Raw genomic sequence first — 19,496 nt, forward strand, 5'->3', positions numbered from 1 at the left:
CAAATATAACAAATATGTACAGGCTTTGAGAAAATAATTTGTTTATTCTCAGTGGTAACAACCAGTAAAGAATGGACGACTGAAAGCTTGTCAAAAGCAATATTAACTTCTGACCTGCAATCCTGAAGTACTCACTGGTCTTCACTTGTATTATAGGTTGTTTAAGTACTGCAAATAAAATTTATTTCTTTCCCCTATTTTTCTGTTTTATATCTCAGTTGTGCGATGAGGTCGATGCTATGCAACCCATTGCAGTCAACAATTGCCACCGCTTCATTTTGGATTTGTCACTGAAAAAAAAACCCACATGGAGAAAAGAGGATTCCTTGGCTGAGGATATTATTACAGGTACTGATTTTAACACATACATTACAAATGAGGATGGGGATCGTTAATTTTTATTGATATAGATGCCATTATTGAGACTGCTTAACAATCTCCATACCACTATCGATAGTTCCTATTATTTATTGACTGTTATTTGGTCAGACCAGACCCAACGGACAGAGGTAGGCCCTGCACGCTAAGAGAAAAATATTCGATGTGTGATAACATTGTTATATATTGAGATGACATATGACTTGCGATAAATAAAACAAATATTGAAGATGCCTGGTTGTTCTTAAATTAATTATAGGATTAGAATTTAATATTTTAAATACAACTGTTTCTAGAGCAGCAACATTAATTTTGTTGTTTACAACATCAAGTCACTACATAAACAATATGTGACACCCCAATACTGAGTGACGTTTAGAAAGAATGAAAAACTCTGTCTGTATCAGTTCCTCCTCTCTGCTGTTATCACCTGCCTACGGGTAACGTTACCTGGGAGAAGTAGGAGCGGCTGGTTGTCTCAGCCAGCAGCTGAGTTTACAACAATGTGCCAAATTTTAAGACTACAGAACAGTCTATGCTCCAGACAGACAGCTTTCTATTTAGCTTGTTTGTAACAATTGGGCCCTGCGATGGACTGGCGACCTGTCCAGGGTGTAACCCGCCTTTTCGCCTGATGACAGCTGGGATTGGCTCCAGCCCCCCGCGACCCTGTACACAGGATAAGCGGTTGACGATGCGTCACTGTGCTTGTACAGGATGAGAGACTGAGGACAGAGCAGATTAAATGAACCCTTTTGACATTTTTACCCTACAAAGGTTTTATTGCACATACTTGCAGTAATGAGCATAGCTGTCGTTAACTTGAGTAGTTTATTACTGATCTACTGATCTGATCTACTATTTAACTTCACCGTCTCCCCCGCAACGCTGTGGCCTCTCCCACTGCTGGCCACTGTGTGTGTGTGTGTGTTTAATACCGTGTTTCGGTGCCATCACAAAATCTAATCAAATAAAAGTCCACTTTCATTGCATCAACTATGTACTCTAAAGAGAATGAGTCTTTCTTTTAATATGGTATAACTGGTTGTGCACTATCATTTATACAAGCTTGTGTACATCGTAGTTAATTTGCTTTTGGAGATGTTACCTTTTTTAATTTAATTGCATCTACATTCTTCCACATCTTGGATTTCATGTTAATAAGTGATGGCTTGTATAAGCTTTGTCTTCAAATTAGGCACCATTTTCACATTTTCGCTCAATTATCTACATCATTGATACCGCCTTGCAGTCAATGTCAGACATCATCAGACTGTTAGCTATCAGTTATGGGTGCAAAGTGTTGTGATTTGATACTATTCTACTAATTTGAATGTCTATCCCAATGTAAAACTTGAATGTGAAATTGTTTGTTGTTTATTCCATACATTTGCAAATGTAGAAATGTGTCAGTCACAAATAAGCAAGGCACCCTTAAAATTGTACCATCTTTATGACCTAGGAATGTTATTTTGGATTACTGTGCCCCCCCTTACCACATCCATTTTGTTATGAATGCTAAAATGTTTTTTTTTTCCTCTTATGTAGAATGATCCCCTAACTCCCATCCAATCATTCAACTGAAAGACCACGACTGGAAAACTGCCCTCTACAGACATTGCAGAGTGTTTTCAAATTGGAAGGAATTGAAGTTTGTTCCTGCACTCAGTGGATGCCTCATCCAGCCTTCTGCTTCGTCTGCAGCAGGTATCCACTACAGCGTTCTCTACCCTTCAGGGCTCATTGATATGGTGTATGGAACAAAAAAAATCTATAAACTCCTAATGAGGCATCCAAAGATCTGAAGACCTGTCTCCTATTGGATAATGAGTATTGGAGGATTGTACTGTGTGTCTTATGTGTTTTGTTTTTTGTAAATGCCCCCCCCCCACCAAGATGCATAGTATTAACCTGAGACAGAATGTTCAGCATTTGAAATGAGTTCACTATTAAAATATATCATGAATAGGGTCTCAAATAACGTAAAAGAAATGCAAACGTATCTCACATCTAAAGTCCTTGGCATTTGATGTTACATTGTTTCAAGAAATCCACTTGAATGAGCTTGGGGCATATGGGGAGGTGGTGGTGGAGCGGTGGAGCAGTGTAGCAGTGGATCAGACGCATGCATTTGGTGTGAGAGATCCGTGTACAGTTCCCACTGTGACACGTACCAGTGTGTCCCTGAGCAAGACACTTAACCCCTAGTTGCTCCAGAGGCTGACATACTTAGCAATTGTAAGTCGCTTTGGATAAACTAAACATAAGCAGCGTTAATCTTAATGGCTATGATTTTAAAGCCAATGTTGATTGACATTTTGCTGACACTAACCCAGGTGACTCAATTCCACACCATTTGAAGCTCATCAATGCCTTCGGTATTTGTGGAAAACACAAGGGATGACATCTTTAGGTATTATAATCAAAACTCCATTTGACAAAATGTACAAGTTAGTGCCTGAAAACAATACAGGTAGACCTCAAGAGATAAATCATTATGGGGGAGAGCAGCGATTAAAATCAATTTACTCCCCAGATAACTAATTTCTACCATTCCTCTAAAATTTCAAAAATGGTAGTTTCAAGAAATTAATAAATGGTTTACAGTGTTTTTATGAAAAAAAAAAAAAAAACAGGATTTGATTTGGTTATTCTGGATTTTTATATTATTTAAATTTGTAAATTTCCACTGTCATGGGCATAATAAGATCAATATGAACAGGTAGCTCGTTGGAGAAAAAGATCAGCGAAGAAAATAATAACTATATTTTAGATTTATGCGACCCTTAAATGTAACAGAAATATCAGTAATAAACTCTGTTCGATGTGAAATACTCTGTCCCAATACTGCAGTTTTTAAGGATATAAATTCATTCCATCTCTCAGTGTTGTCAGTACTTATTATTACCAGCCTACTATTTATTTATTACATTTCTGTCACATACTGTAGAATAATGTACAAGAGATTCATATTTACATACATACATATTGTCCATATTTCCACACCACATTTATATTTTTAGATGTATATTTTTATGTTTTCTTTTTTACCATTTCTTTATGTCTTGATTATCAATGTGAGCAACTGTAACACAACAATTTCCCCTCTGGGATCAATAAAGTATTTCTGATTGTCCATTCATATGACATAGCTAAAGAACTTCTTAGACGTCTTTCTATTGCTGGCTTATCCTTGCCTTTCACGTCCAATTTGGAAGAACCCTTTACTTTTACAGTTGGAAAGGGGTTTTGCAGCAGAACAATTTTACAAAATTTTGTCAGTTGCTTTCTGATGGGAATATAAATGAATTTAATGACTTGAAAATAAATGGAATATAAGGGGTGTCATGCCGTCAAGAGGCTGTGAGTGGCAAAAGTTTCCAAACTTTACAAACTCTCGTCATACACTTTTTATAAGATAAAATATAGCATCACAGCATAAATATAACATCACAGTTGGAAAGAAAGCAAGGAGTATCTCTCACCACAGACCAGTGGGAAAACATATTGCAGCGTTTAAATAATTGATCAAATTGTGTGTTAGGTATAAAGGTATTCAGCTCAAGATATCATTCATGTCATATACAACCACCCACAAATTAAGGAAAATGTGTATGTGTTAGATGAGTTTACCAGGTAAACTCATAAATCATATCGTCCCTTAATGCCCTGTGGTATATCTTATGAGCAGCAAGGTAAATGGAGTAACGTGTTGATGCAACGACAAATTGATCTAGCATGTCTCTCAGTAGAGTGGACCATACTTAGAAAACCAATAGTTTTGACCTGGAGAGCTTAGTGGTGTGGTGGTTTCACAGATTCTAATCAGGTTGTCTGAATATTTTTCATGTCAGGTACTTTTTTCAGTTCTTTTCATGTTTTTTTTGGTGCCTTGTCTGCCTCTCTTCCTGTCATTTCTCAATCAAAAACAATATGAAATTGAAATCCTGACTGCATTATGTACATGCTACCCCAAGTACCTGGATAATTTGTTGGAATGGAGTAAATGAGCCTGCTGACTATTAGTTGTGATGTAAAGGGTGTTACTCTGTGGTCTCTGCTTTTGTGAGGTTGCAAGGCTGTAGGCATGCACCTCAAGCCCGTTCTATTAGCAGCAAGACTCTTGTCTCCGCCTTGACACCTCTCGCTCTCTAAAGTGTGTGGATGATGCCCCACCGACATTGTGCCACAATCCTCATTAAGATAAATGAAGACACTGAATGCGCTTGTGCATTGAGTGAGTCTTGCTAGTAACTGAACATGTCTTTTGTCTAGAGGAAGAGACAGAGCAGAACAAACAGTGAAAAGTTTGAGTGATGTGATGAAAGGTTGCTACCAGAAAAGTACAGACTTTCTAAAAGTTGTAGCAGCTAAAGAACTCACAGAGGGACATACAGGAGCTAATAACTAATTAGAAACAGCTGCTGGAATGAGCAAGAAGACTCTGCCATGTGGGAAGACATCTGGTGGGCAGGTACGGAAAGAAAGGGCCTGGTAAGGAACAAAGAGGAAAACACTTATAAGAATATACACGTGCCTTTTAATGGGAACCGTACACAACACAACATTTATTACTGGTACATTTTGCATAAACTTCAAAGCAAAACAGTAGCCTATTATGTCCAACAAATCTCTCAAACGCATTTCCAGACTTTGGTAATAAACAAATCCATCATTTACGTAAGAGCACTTGTTGTGATACTGCAACAGAGTGACAGAGGAGAGTCACTGAGCAAGAGCTGATAGGACAATCTGATCTAAAATCTTTTCATTTTCCCAGCAGAGTGGGAAAAAAAGAGCCATGCTCATTTAACCTTTACTAATAACGAGGGAGATGAAACGACAGGCCCCAAGACTGAGAGGATGATCAATGAACAGAGAAAGGTGGAGGAAAGATAGAAACGGCAAGGACAGAGAGCGAAAGTGACAGAGATTCACTGAGCAAAGACAGAATTGACTTCATTAAGGACAGTCACAGGATATCTGGAGAAGGAGCAAGCAGAAGACAGCAAGAAAAGACAGTCTTCATAATTTTGGACTACTTCACATACTGTAACCGTTTTAAAACCCGGTGCTTAAACGATTCCATCTGTAGCATTGACTCAAAAGGATCATCAGAATGGCACTATAAAGTAGGCATAATTACAGCCAAATGATAATGACAAATTGGCTTGAATTTCCGAGAGGAAATAAATGTGAGAGAGAATGTGAGATAACCCACAGATGACAGAATTAAAATTAAGCTGTTAAAGTGCTTCAATTTGTGCATATTCCCTGTTTAGGCTCTTATTAGAAATTCACAAAACATATGAATCCCAACAGTTTTGTTGGCTCAAATCTTACACAATTGGCGTTTCTCTCACTCAAACTTATACATTCTACATTTGAAAGTTATTAAAGCTAAAACTACTTTTTTTGAAAGAATACTTATACTCATAAGATTGTTGGACTCACAATGGACATTATAAACCAATAAAAGGATCAAAATCGATGACAGTGGAAGCAGAGACAGTGTCTACTGGCCGGAGGCATTATGTTTTCAGGTTGTCCATCCATCCCATTCTCGTAAACATGATATCTCAGGATCGCCTGAAAGGAATTTCTGTCCACTTAAACTGATTAAAATTTGATTGTCAAAGGTCACTTTGACCTCATAAAACATGTTTTTGGCCATAAGTCAATTATTGAAGTGGTACTCATGACCACATTCCACACAGATGTTCAATGGGATACAACAATGTAGTAATGACATTTATGCCCAAAAGGTCAAAGGTCAACTTCACTGTGACATCATAATGTCCTTAAACATGTTTTTGAAATTTATTCAACACCATAACTCAGGCACAGAAGGGGAGATTGTGAAAATATTTCACAGTTGGTTAGACCCTGAAAAAGGTGACGCTTTTAAATCAAAGGTCAACTATCATTGTGAACTTAGGTTATTAGCTATAATTTAAGAATCAATTGAGTGATTCCAGATTTCACACACATGTTGACTCGTACGACACAGTGAGATAAAAATAACCAGTACTGTACAGGCTTTCCTCCTTTCATTTATCAGTTCAACAATGTATATTCACTAGAATCATATAGTTATCATCAATATAGTGATAACTTCCATTTAGCCAAAAAATTAAGTTTATACCTTTATCAAATTCAGTATTCACTACATATCTGAGACTGGACAGGGATGTAAACTTCAACTTGATATTAATTAATTTTCAAACTTCAGCCCCAACTAACACTGTCTGAAGTGACATGACTTGAGATGTTGCAATGTCGGGGGCTGAAAAATTGCTGCCAATGCTGGAAGTGAAAAACTGCATTTCATCGAACGGCCACTTGAGGCTGCCTCCAAAAGTGAGTCAATATTCATAGACCGCCATGTTAAAATGCCCAACTTTACAGCAGAAATTAACATGTTTACATCCTGGTACAAAAAAAGGTGACACCACAGACACTGCATCAATCACTTGTTGAGTGTTATACCAGATAAAACTCAATTTTAAAAAGATAAATAATTACCAGCTACCCACTGCCATATATAAAACGATGAATAGAAGCTCCCCAACTCTAAAATGTGCCATACAGATTATGTAAGAAAAATCCCAGTCAGTGAAAAAAATAAATTGTATATACTATAAAGCTCATTACCATTCTGAGTAAGCCAATTCAAGTTTGTATTTTCCAAAGTTAGTCTATTTAGAATGACATTTCCTCTTTGTGCTGGCCACAACTGTGTCCATTGTTGTGCTATTGCAGAATGATATTTACTGATCCACCTGATTACAATTGCCAGTTTCTGCTGCATTGACCACCAAACATTTGTCATGATTTAGGGATTAAGACACCAACTGTGATGGCAGAAAATTGTTTTTTCTTTCTCTTATAATCTTTTATGCAAGTACTTATAATTTGTTGCATTCCTATCTGCCTCATTTCCTGTCATCTCTGTATTAGCACTTTCTAATAAACGCACAAAAGCCCCCCCAAAAATAATAGTTTAAAAGACCACAAAGCACACACAATGTTGCTTGGTAGGACATTCTGCCCTGTTTTGGTGTGGTGGGGTGAAAATTCCCACTTGAAATGGCTAACTCAAACTGGTGTAAATTAAGTAATATCTGTAAGGCAGTTTTCCTGGACTACTTAGTGATTTTAATCATGTCTGCTTCTCCTCGTTTGATATTACTGCTCTCTGTAAAACCGAGACAATTAAGTCTGACAAAAGATCCCTGAGGATAAATGTTCTGCTAAAAGAACAGTATATGTTACCAAGAGTCACAAACCAGGGGTCCTACTCATTGTCCTATGTTCCTGCTGCCATCCTATCCTTGTGACTGTGAGAGAATCTCAGCATCTTTTGAGAAAACTGAAGATACTTAATATATGTTACTCCCAATGTCATGAACTGTGCTCCATCTCAGTGTAAGACCTTGAAGACATGCTGTAATGTCACAGATGAGACCCCCATTCAGCCCATTAGTAAAGCACATAAAAAAATATTTAGCCACTTGGTTCTGACTTACTGGCCATTAAGAGCTCACTCTCTGCTGGCTATGTTCCAAAAAGACAAACCCAGATACCTCATTCTTAAATATCTCCAGACATTTCATCAATCTTCTCATTACTAAATTATAAACCAATTATACTCCAAAAATATACATAAACTAGATATATAATCTGGGTTCTCCATATGCAAATATTTAAATTACACCAGAAACACCAGAACAAAAATGTGTACATGCCAGACTGTCCCAACACAGACCACATTTAAACTCAAGAAACATTTACTAGATCCCTGCTTTGTCAAAATTAATATCCTGCTTTGTCGAACCATTGAATTCAATTTGACACTAACCTTTAGTAACAAATGTGTATGCTACACCATTACTTGAGCAGCAGTAAGTAATTTTTAAAACAAAAACAGTCCTGTAAAAAATTAGATAGTGAGGAAAGATTTAAGCCTCATCTGTCTTCCTTTTGTGGAAACTCAACATTCTTAGAGATGTCAAAAGAGATTACAAGTGATCAACAGAGATTGGGATTTTTTTTCAACATTTTAATCCATCCCACCTGTCAATAAGGCTGTATGTTGTGCAAGAAATGTGTAGTAACTCAAATATTTTTAGCACTAAAGACGGTCAACAGTGGGAGATTACCAAGCATTGTGTCTGCCAAGCTGTCTATTTTATTTGTGCTCCAAAAGAGAGGTTAATGTTCCCACTCCACTGCATACATTATTCAAATATCAGAAAATGTTTACAGAATTGACCCTTCGCTAAACTGCACCCCGAATACACAGCTGGCCAATCACAGCGCAGTATAGCCCATAGGAAAGCAAAATCCAAGATGAGATCTCATAGTGGTTTCCTTTTTGAGCTGCTTTAAATACCAAGGTGAGACCAAAGGCCTTTTCTCCTGCTTCTCAAATTCATTTCAGGAGAAGCCACCATATAAAATCTCATTTATGTCTGACTCTGATCAAAACAAGAAATCTCTAACTGATCTTAAATAAGTCTAATTTAAGTCTCCTGAACATTGGACCATGAGATCAGATAAAGAGCTCAAAGAAAACTCAGCTGTGACTCCTGGGATCTCATGATTCTTCTGAAATATGTCTCAGTTTTCTCATTTTGGCCTCAGGAGCAAAAACTCATCTCTGTCTTACTCTGATCAAAAGATGAGATCTCTACAGTATCTTAAATAAGTGTAATTTCAGTCCAGAATGTGTATCAGAAAAAAACTCCAAGATATTTCTCAGTTTTGTCTGAGTGACCCCACTTAGGGGTACTTTAAGTACTTTACTTATGTCAAATGTTGAGGTTGAGTATTTTATGGGGGTTTGTACCTTTACTCCCCTTAATTTCAAATCCTTATTGTATTTATTGTTAATTATCTGTTACAAGTTACTGAGAAAAATAAAATAAATTTTCACATAATAATGCACTTTCAAATGTCATGTTTTCCAATTTGTTAAAGTAGTCACAGCCAGCATAACTGGAACACCCAATACTTTGACATAATGTTTAGAGATTAATTCATTAAGGACCAAATGCACGCAAGAACTGAGATACAACATGTATCTGTCATACAGAATAAGCACTTTTACTTTTGACACTTAAGTACATTCACTATGGAATACTTTTATACCTTTTACTTGAGTAGAATTTTGAGGACTTTAAATGTGGATATGATATTTCTCCTCTTTTAAGTAAAGGAAAATTGTACTCTATTTAAAGACTATCAGTCCTTCTCTGTTAATTTCAGCTCTATGGTGCAGCGGCAGTGTTGTTGCTCTTTGAACAGGAGTGGGGTTCAAATCCAGCTCAGGGCCTCCAGCATGCTTCTCCAAGCACAGACAGTAATGTCATACAATCAAGCTTACAGACATCTCCCCAGAGCCCCCAACTGCTTTTTAGGAGCAATAAGCAAGACATTAATGAACTCAAAAAGATACAATGATGAGATCTCATCTGTTACTTTCATTTATCCTATTGTAATCTCAATTCACTATCTATTTGTCTTACCCAAGTCTTAAAACCTCAATTTCACTTCATCTCATCCTTTTCTCCTAAGGGGTTTTAGGAGCAACAATTCAGATTGGAGTGATCTCAAAAAGATATACTATTGACTATACTATTTTCTCAGGAGTTAAAGAAAAGACTATGCTGAGCAAAAGATCTTTCCTCTGGGAGGACCTGCTCTAACTGAGGTCTGACACTTTCATGGCTTTAATGCAAAAGGAGTTGTTTTCTAGCTTTTTTTGGCTGTATTTTTCTAAGATCTGGTCAAACGCTGTTCCTGGGGCACTTATAATAGTTACAGTCACTACCCAGAGAGGTTGAAAGGAGAAGTACGATTTATTCTCTTTCCTAAAACTGAAATTAATCCATAAAAATGTCGGCTGTGTTGTGTATTGTTCCTAATGTAATATTAGTTAGCTAATGCTAGCTAACTTTCCACTGTATGTAATGTAATAAACCCCTTCTGTTCTGCTTTTTAATGATTGTAATAATGAATAGGGGCCTACCCTGTTGTGGTGGCAGCCCGGCTGCTTTTTCCTTGGTTTTCTGTTCCCTGCCTGCCTGCCTCCCTGTGTTTTCTCCCCTGTGTGCTCTCTCTCCCTCTGCTCCTGAGCCCAGCCAACGACCCGCACCTGCACCTCGTCAGCCTGCCACACCTGCCAGTAATTACCTCATCCATGCCTGTATTTCAACCCCGGTTTTCCACACCATCCTCGCTTGATCGTCGTTGCTCCACACCCGGTGTCACCCCCACGTTCAGGCTTTCATGTTTCTTGTTTTTTCACATTTACTCTGTGCCTTGTTGCTGTCATCCCTAACCCTGTCTCTCTGTTTCCCTCCCAGGTACACTCACCCTCGTCCTCCGTTCAGTTGGCTGAGCTCATCCACTGGCCCACTCCTCCTCGGACTTCCCTCACGGCGTCCTCCCTGTTCCCCCGCCTCTCCTCACTTCCTCGGCCCCTGTGTTCCCCGGCTCCCTGGCCCCCTGTCTCCTTGGTTCCCCGTGCCTGTGCTTTCCCGACATCCACCTCTTCCTCCACTCCAGTCCCTTTACCCCTTTCTCCCTCAATAAACCTCCTTCCCTCCGAACTTTGCATTTGGGTCCTCTCTGTCCCCACACCACGCAATCCCACAACACTACCCAGCTTTACAGGAGCAGTGTTGATCCTTAATATCGTTGTCTTTTGTCTCAATCGTCGGGGGATGCGGTGGTTCACTTGGACTGTGTGATTGGTAGGCTTTAGCTTCTATCTTTAATTTTTTCACGTCCGTTTGAGATTGACAATATTTCTCCGGGGCGTGCAGTAATAGAAAGTGGCAGCGCCAAGAGTTTGTCGGACTTAGTAACAGTAACTAAGGGGGCGTGGCTTAGAGAAGGGTCAATTCAATATCAGATTTATTGTATATTATCACTATTATTATTTAGAAAGGAAAGTAAATGTCACCTTATCAATTTAAGGAAGTGCAGTGGTGGCAGGATAAAATCTGGGTGTGGAAAGTAAACCAAGCAGTGCTTGCTCTCCCTCATTTACCACCACTGAGGAGCCCTTGAGCAAGGCCCATAAACCCAACAGCTCCAGTGGAGCTGCTTAGTGGCCAGCAGACTAGGCTGTGGTTGTACTGGGCAGCTTCCAGGTGTGTGTAACATTGTGAATGTGATCAGGGCCTTACTGCAAAAGAGAGGCTTCCTCTCAGTCCCCTGAATAAATAAAAGGTTAACAAAACATTGGCTGAGAGATATTTAACATTGCTTCAGGGGCATTTAATTTTCCTCTAAGAACTGACAGTGCGCCATTCATGTTTATTTACTTTAAATCTTCTATTGATTTGATTTTATCTTGCATATTTTAAATTCAGTAAGATATTACATTGTTGTAGCTGCAGCAATAAAAGTGGTTTCATTAAACTTCATATTCAATATATTACCCTCCTTTCACGTTTTGCTAATGAAAAAATTTAAAGAAATGGTTAATTGGTTATCCAACACGATGCAGGCTTCAGGCTTTTAACTGTCCACTCATAAGTGGCTTTAATTACCAAAGTGTACCACTGTCTGCTCACATCAGATTAGTACACTTCCTGATGCATAAGAATGAAGAACTAACCTTGCATAGCCATCCACGTGTGACTGAGGCTATGACTGAGTCTGATCAGAACAAAGCACTGGGCCTATTTTAAGGAATTCAAACCACCACATATAGTAGATACAGAGATAGAATTTTGATTGCTGACATGTATTATTTGCATCTTGGCATTATATAACAAAGGTCAAGCACTATCAGTAATATGAAACCTTCATTTTCAAATCAAAATTGAAACATCAACATATGGTTACAACTTTATTTTAAGTGTCCCATGGTTCTGTAATAATTTCCTAAAAAAATTCTTATGAAGGTTCTAGCAGAGGACCATTGAATATGGAACAATTAGAGGGGAAATTGAGACAGTGTTCAATTGGTATGCTTCCACTTAATAAATTCAAATCATTTGCTAGTGTAACCAAGAGAATCAGTGAAAAGCAGGTCAGCAGAACTTTTGACTTTCTGTCAGGTTGTAAATCACACAGGCAAGCTTTAATGTGAATGTGTGTGCAGCCCAGTATCTCTTATCTTGCCCTCTCTCAACAGAGTTTGAGATGAGGTCAGTAACAACACTACACACAGCCTACTGCTGCTGATCAGTCAAGCGAGGATTGAGGCATGACACATCCTTCCCTGATTCTGGAAATCAACAACCCAACTGCTGTTGCACTGCTGCGAATGAATCTACTGTGAGACACAGGCAGCGGTAAAGAGGAACATAGAAAAGAAGACTCTCTTTGAACTCATGTAGGTAGAGGTGGATTCAGGGTGTCATGATATAACAACAGAAGTTGCATCATATGGACAGCATTATCATGTTCCTGAATAGTGATGCTCACAGACTTGGTCCTTCCCTGGGCCTTGAGTAAATGATGAAGCCAGAAGTGCTATTTAAAAAATAAATGTTATGTGTAATTTCAGTCAACTTAGCTACCTTATGGTGCAACATGACAGGTTACTAATCAAAGGTTACATGAGTCATAAAATAGGAGTGTTCCTTGATTCATTAATTACATGTTTTTTATTGTTGTATTTACCATTTTAATATAGATATTGACTTTTAGGTGGGGTACTTTTCATGTGATATTGTCTGTCTTGGTTTTTCATGTTGGAAATATGTGATCTTATTTTAACGCGTGATCCCTTGGATCCAATGTGTTTGGTAGATCCTTAGATAATTCAAGTAAAACAAATGAATCAAAAGAGTCATTCTTTTGTAATGACAACAAAAATCAGTCTGTTCTGGTACAGCTCAGTATAGAAGCAGTGCAGGATTTACAGCAGTGTACTTGTGTGTTTGTTGGGGTGGTAGGTGGGCTTTAAGAAGAAGACCAGAGTTTGCACCCCATCACAGTTCAACATTTAATGTTGTCTTTTTAGCAACGCATGTAGCAGCATGGATGTAGGGTTGACAATGCCAGTTGGTCAAATTTTTGGTTTATGACAAAATACCGGCATTCCCATCAGCCCCAGCATTACTGTGCTTAGTGTTAATTAGCAAATGCTTGCACGCTAACACACTAAACTGTGAGCATGGTAAGACCCAGCATGTTATCATTGTCAGCATGTTTAGCATGATGTTGGCATTTAGCTCAAAGCAACACGGAGCCCATATATGGCCACAGTAGCTGTGATAGTTAAGGGTAGGTTAAACCTCCAGAAGAAAAAACGCAATGTCCTCGCATGGGGCAAAAAAAAAACATTTTTGTAGACTATTCCCGATTCATCTTAGAGAAAGAAGGGGAGGTATTCTCTATAATACTCTCCTCGCTCGCCATTCTCTATTCTCATCATCATCGTCATCTGTTTCGGCAATGATTTAGGATTAAGCTAGGACAGAGCAATAAGAGGAAAGAGAGTGTAGGGAGGCGGGGTATGGATGATAAACAAAGACATACGAGGAAAAAGTAACAAATTGAAGAGGAAAGAAGCAGAAGAGGTATAGAAGACAAGGAAAGAAAAAGAGTAGAGAAATAAAAACAAAGTCACACAGCACAAGATTGTGTCCAGGAAAAATGCAGGACAGCAGAACAGATAAGGGGATGGTGCTTCCTTTCCATTTGTGTACTATCTGGTGTTTGGGCTGAGGGAGAGATAATGAAACAATAGGGAGGGAGAGTCAGGGTTGAAATTAGAAATGACATTTGTCCCAAAACCAGAGAGAAGAGAGAGGAATCTTGTGTCTGAAACTTGTTCTGTCAAGAGAGAGAAGTTTAGAAGTCTTGGAGAAGAGAGGAGAGAGATGGTGGAAAGAGAGGACAAGAGACAAAATCTATACAACAAGAGCAAAATCATTAGGTTTGGAGAGGAGTTCAGAAAAGAATACAAGACAAGAGGCTCATCAGCCAGTGAAGGTGTCAGGATATGAAGGGTAGTGTGGGATGAGGACACATGGCAGCAAAGAGTTGGTCATGAAAGATAGAAAGGGTGAAAAAAGAGACAAAGCTGCCAAAATCCACAGCTCTTTGTCTGCAAATAATCTGCTTCAGGTCACCTTATTCAGCATGTCCATCGCTTTGTCCCTTAGTAACTTCTGGCTGCTGTTCCCTGGAACTCCTAATTCTTCTCCACACATAGCACAGTCTTTGGTCAAAAAAGACAAAAAACACTTTTTAGTGCCCTTGTGAAGGGGTTGTAACATCACATAAAAACAATCCACTTACACAGTACATTTATCTGTGCCCACATTGCTGTGTAAGAACCACAAACAGTTATTTAAAAGCTGTAGGCTAGCAAATGCTGAAATATCACGTCGGCTAAATGCAGTCAATGTAACGGTATCATGTAACAAGCATGGATTAATTCAAGCGGATAAAAATATTACTCTAAAGTTGTAGTGGGAGTTTACCTGAGTTTCCAGCATTTTGTGTAATATTGCTTGCTCTTAAGTTCAAGCATACACAAAATACCTGGTTGCAAACTAAAAACTCCACCACTAGTGGCCCCTGAAAACTACATAATGCCCCTATAAGTAGACAAATATTATTTTAACCACATAAAAGAATATTTTCTAGCAGTTCAAGTTTAAGATGTAACCACTATCCAAGCTGTAGTGGTTTCACTCGAGAAAAGTTTAAATCAAGTCTCAAAATCCAAGTTTAATCTCAAGACTTCTTATCGATGGCAAATGATTTCTTTTCAAAGCTATGTTTATAATATTCTAAAAGCAGGGACCTCAATGCTAAGTCCCCTCAATGCAAAACCCTGTTACTGTCATACCTATTGAGGCTGAAACATGCTTCTCTGGAATGCACATAGGTGTGCATGAAGATCATTTGGAGATGTTTTATACTATCAACCAATAAACTAGCTTGACACTCAGGTTCACATTACAAGTTATGAAGATTTAGGAGATGTGTGCCTGGTTACCCCCACGGATAGCCTCTGTGACTTACAGTTACACATAACACCCTTCTTTGTTGTGTATCTTCACAGAATCATAAATCAAGTCCACTTAAAGTCATCTGAAATCACCTTTTTGCAGTCGATTTGTTTAAATTTTATTTATTGCTCATCAATTTTATTAATATTTAAAATTTAAAGATAGGCGTACAAAGCCATTGGCAGACAGCATTTTGTCAAAAGTAGTATTGAAGAGTAATGATGAGACGACTAACAGCGTATAAGTAGTGGTTCACGTTTTTAAGCAGCTGACCCGCTAGTTACTAGCTAGTTGCCATCTAGCCTGTGAACTGAAGTCAGTAAACTGTCCAAGGTGGAGAACAAGACATGTTCATGTTTTTAAGTTAGATAAGAAGGAGACATTAGCGGGAAAGAATACTTTTGGCTGCTGTCAGGCTGTGACTGTCTGCCCAAGACAAGAGAACAGCACAAACATAAAGACAAAAATATTAAATATAAAACTCTCCCTTTTTAGTTCAGATTTTCTGAAAGGAGAAGGAGAACAGTGGGTATGTGATTTACACATATGTATGCTATAGCAGGAAAAAACAAATCAAATGTAAATTAAATTTTGGTTGGACCTGCAAGTATGTAGTATGTATGTATGTATGATAGCTGTAACATTCAGCTACTACTATAATAATAATAAGTAAATGCAAAAAGCAATACTATGTGGAAAACAAACCTAAATATGCATATTCAGGTATCATACATAACAGTATAGTCATACCATAAATATAAACAAACAGAATCTGTCTTTATTAAGATATTAAGTATGTTGTCTTTCTGTCTTAGGCACACACCTAATTCCTGCCAATAGCAGAAAAATCCACAGAGACCAAAATCGGCAATGCCCTGCCAAGCACTGTCATCTTCATTTTAATGGTCCTTAATTGGCTGGGTTTGACAGGCTCTCCTAATATGTAGCAGCTAAATGACTTACATCTAAGGATTATCCACTGACCCTCTAATTAATCAAGAAGGCACAATGGCAGCCAACTCTGAACGTTTATGTTTTATTATCAAGAGAATGAGCTGAAGCAATAATTATTTATTCACCACATGGTTTGCAGCATTCTGTGTGTGTGACATTAATGTGGATCCAGGCTTTCGGAATTGTAATGGCACTCCATTAATGCCAATCACAAAAATTTTGAAACAAAACCGGCACTAGGGCTTCTTTGAAAATTTTTAGGTATATGGGAAAACATTTCTATCCAATCTTTAATGTTTGAATTCAGAATGCACTAATGTCTGGTATCAGACCATTGCCTTTGAATAAATGTTTTTTTTTTAATTTTGGTAGAGATGAGGGTGTAGAATTTAGAAGGGACATATCCCTACTCCCTAATATTCAGCAACTACTGAATTGTCCCTGCAACAATTTTGATCAAAAAAACTGAATATAACTATTGTTGTTCATGTCAGTGTCTAGTCAATGTATTTGGTACACAAAAGGTTAACAGCTCTTGTTCTATACTATCCAATGTGTTTTTTAAGTTTTGAAAGATGATGTTCTCCCCCCTCATATGTCTCACAGTGGTTTGGTCCACTGCCTACCTTTTTCAGACTCTCAGTGACTTTATTTCAAAGAAATCTCTATCTTGAAGTGGTTTCTTGCACATCTAAAGCTAACTAATTATCAACAATTTGGCGAAAAAGTCATATTGTGATTATTGGACAATATTACGATTGCTATATCATCAGCAAATGGCACTACGAGTTTACTTGCTTATGGAACATCCAAAGTGACAGAACTGAATGAAAAATAAATAAATAAATGGGGAAATAAATGCAAGAAAGAATGAATGAATAAAAGAATAAATAAATAAATGCGGAAATATATCAAAGAAAGAATGAATGAATGAAAGAATAAATAAATAAATACGGAAATATATCAAAGAAAGAATGAATGAATAAAAGAATAAATGCAGAAATATATCAAAGAAAGAATGAATGAATAAAAGAATAAATACATACATTTGCTTTTGCCTTTCCCCAATGAGACCTATTGTCATTGCTTTTCCCTTAGAGACCTATGTGTATTGCTTTTTCCTTCCTCTTCCTTAACTGTCAATCAACGTGTTGTGGCCCGCCCACTAAGTCAGGTTGAGCAGCCGATGACTGATACTATCTTCAGTGTGGATATGCTCCCTGGAAGAGTGTTATGATTGATAGAAAGTTTAGAAGGAGTTATGCTGCGTTCAAGACCAGTCGGAACTGGGATATTTTACCAGTTGAAACTTCCGACTTCCCACATCTAAGCGTTCCAGGTGCATAGTGGTGCATGACACCGAAAGTGAACCATGGCTAACTGTGACAACGTGTACACACAGTTGCACCCTCAGCAGTGTTTTAGGTGTTAATTAAAAGGATGGCAGTTTAACTGCAACATCTTAATATAACATAAATAGCCAATAGTTACTAGTTAAAGGTTCAATGTATAATATATCTGAGGATCTATTGACAGAAATGCAATATAATATCCATAACTATGTTTTCAGTGGTGTATAAAGACCTTGCATAATGAACCCTTATGTTTTTATTACCTTAGAATGAGCTATTTCTATCTACATACAGAGGCAACCCCTGCTGTGGAGGTCGACATATTGTGTCATCATGTTTCTACCGTAGCCTACAGCGAACAAACAGCGCTTTCGTCACTATCTTGAAAGAGAAGCAACAGAAGAAGTAGCAGCAGAAGAAGCTCTCCTTTATTAGTAGTGGAATATTGTACAAATGGAAGACCACAGCTATTATTTAGCACAAGAGGTTTCTGATGGACAGGTAAGGTATTCCAACTTTAGCATTGCAAATGAAAACTTGTTTGATAATGTTAGCATTAGCCAGAAGCTAGCCATAGCCACCGTGAGAAGTGACTTTTCCCTTGTCAGTGGTGTAAAATATGTAGTTGGATAGTTTCATGTGGTTCTTCTCCCTCGCTGTGTTATGGCTTCGCTATGTGGGGATAAATGTGCTGGTTACGTTCGTGAGACAATCAGCTGATTAGTATTATTGACCGCAAAACAGCAAGTTAGCCTACAGCATAACAGCTCATATTAGCCAGCTAAACTTTTACTAACCTGTTAGAAGAAATATGTAACATTAGTTGGATTGTTATTTCGAAGGTTGTTCTCCAGCGCTTCGGCTTTGTTTAGTGAACAGAAATGTGTCTTTTTTGTTTGTGAGACAATCAGCTGATGATTACAATTAGCTAAAAAACCGTAACATTGCATGGAGCAGGTGGCTCAGATTAGCAAGCTAAATGTTTACTGGCCTGGGGGAAAACATTTATTTTTACTGCTAACAGCATTATGATAACAACACTGTGTGCTTATCAAGTGACTAATTATGCTTATTGTCAGAAGTTACATTAGAAACAACGTATTTGTATGTATTGCTTCTACAGTGCATACAAAGGTTACCACAAACTCAAATTATGGCACTCCTCACCGGACTATGGCTTTGTTACATTACCCATGATGTGGTTTATAATGGACTGTGGTACAGAAACAGGGACATTTTTACACACTCTTGGCTTACGTTTTCCATGTTGTCTGTTGGTGATCATACTTGCACTAGATGTGATAGAACTTTTAAAAGGCTGATGAGCAAACCCTACAAAGATGTAACACATTGTGGATTACAGTACAGTAATGTATTACAGTCATGCAGGACTTCAGTTATTGAGGCTGCTGCTGTTTCTCCAGCTATGAGACAGGTCCTGCAACATCGACTCCCTTGAAGAGAAAACCTTTGCAAGTCCCAGCTCCAGCATTGTCTAGCATTGGTGCTTCTAGTGGAACAGACCGGTAAGTCATGCATAACAATATATTAATTTTGTCCTAATAGCTTTGATTAGAAACATGAACTTAATGATTAGTGTGTTATTTTATTTTTGGTCTATATCTACTGTTGAATGAGCATATGTGGAATTTACACAACTTGCTCTGGTTATTCTTTACAGAGATGAGCATCTTGATGTCATTCCAGAGCCCACAGAAATTCAGGGCCTTGAAAAAAGGTAACATGTACACATCATAACTTTTAGCCCTATATTGCTTTTCTCCAAATGTTCATAATATATATTTGTAATATGTTTTTTGCA

General features: G+C 38.0%; 1 long non-coding RNA gene across 1 annotated transcript; it reads right to left on the reverse strand.

The window, feature by feature from the left end:
• Positions 1-3,266: 3,266 nt before the first annotated feature.
• LOC119914010 lies at positions 3,267-10,443 on the reverse strand. Its single transcript, XR_005446700.1, has 2 exons — positions 10,412-10,443; positions 3,267-4,869 (listed from the first exon to the last, which is right to left on the reverse strand). It is a non-coding gene; the product is annotated as an uncharacterized LOC119914010 (long non-coding RNA).
• Positions 10,444-19,496: the final 9,053 nt, after the last annotated feature.

This window comes from Micropterus salmoides, unplaced genomic scaffold (genome assembly GCF_014851395.1).
Source record: "Micropterus salmoides isolate LMB-PRFRI ecotype aquatic unplaced genomic scaffold, ASM1485139v1 Ms_hic_scaffold_20, whole genome shotgun sequence".
NCBI lineage: Eukaryota > Metazoa > Chordata > Actinopteri > Centrarchiformes > Centrarchidae > Micropterus > Micropterus salmoides.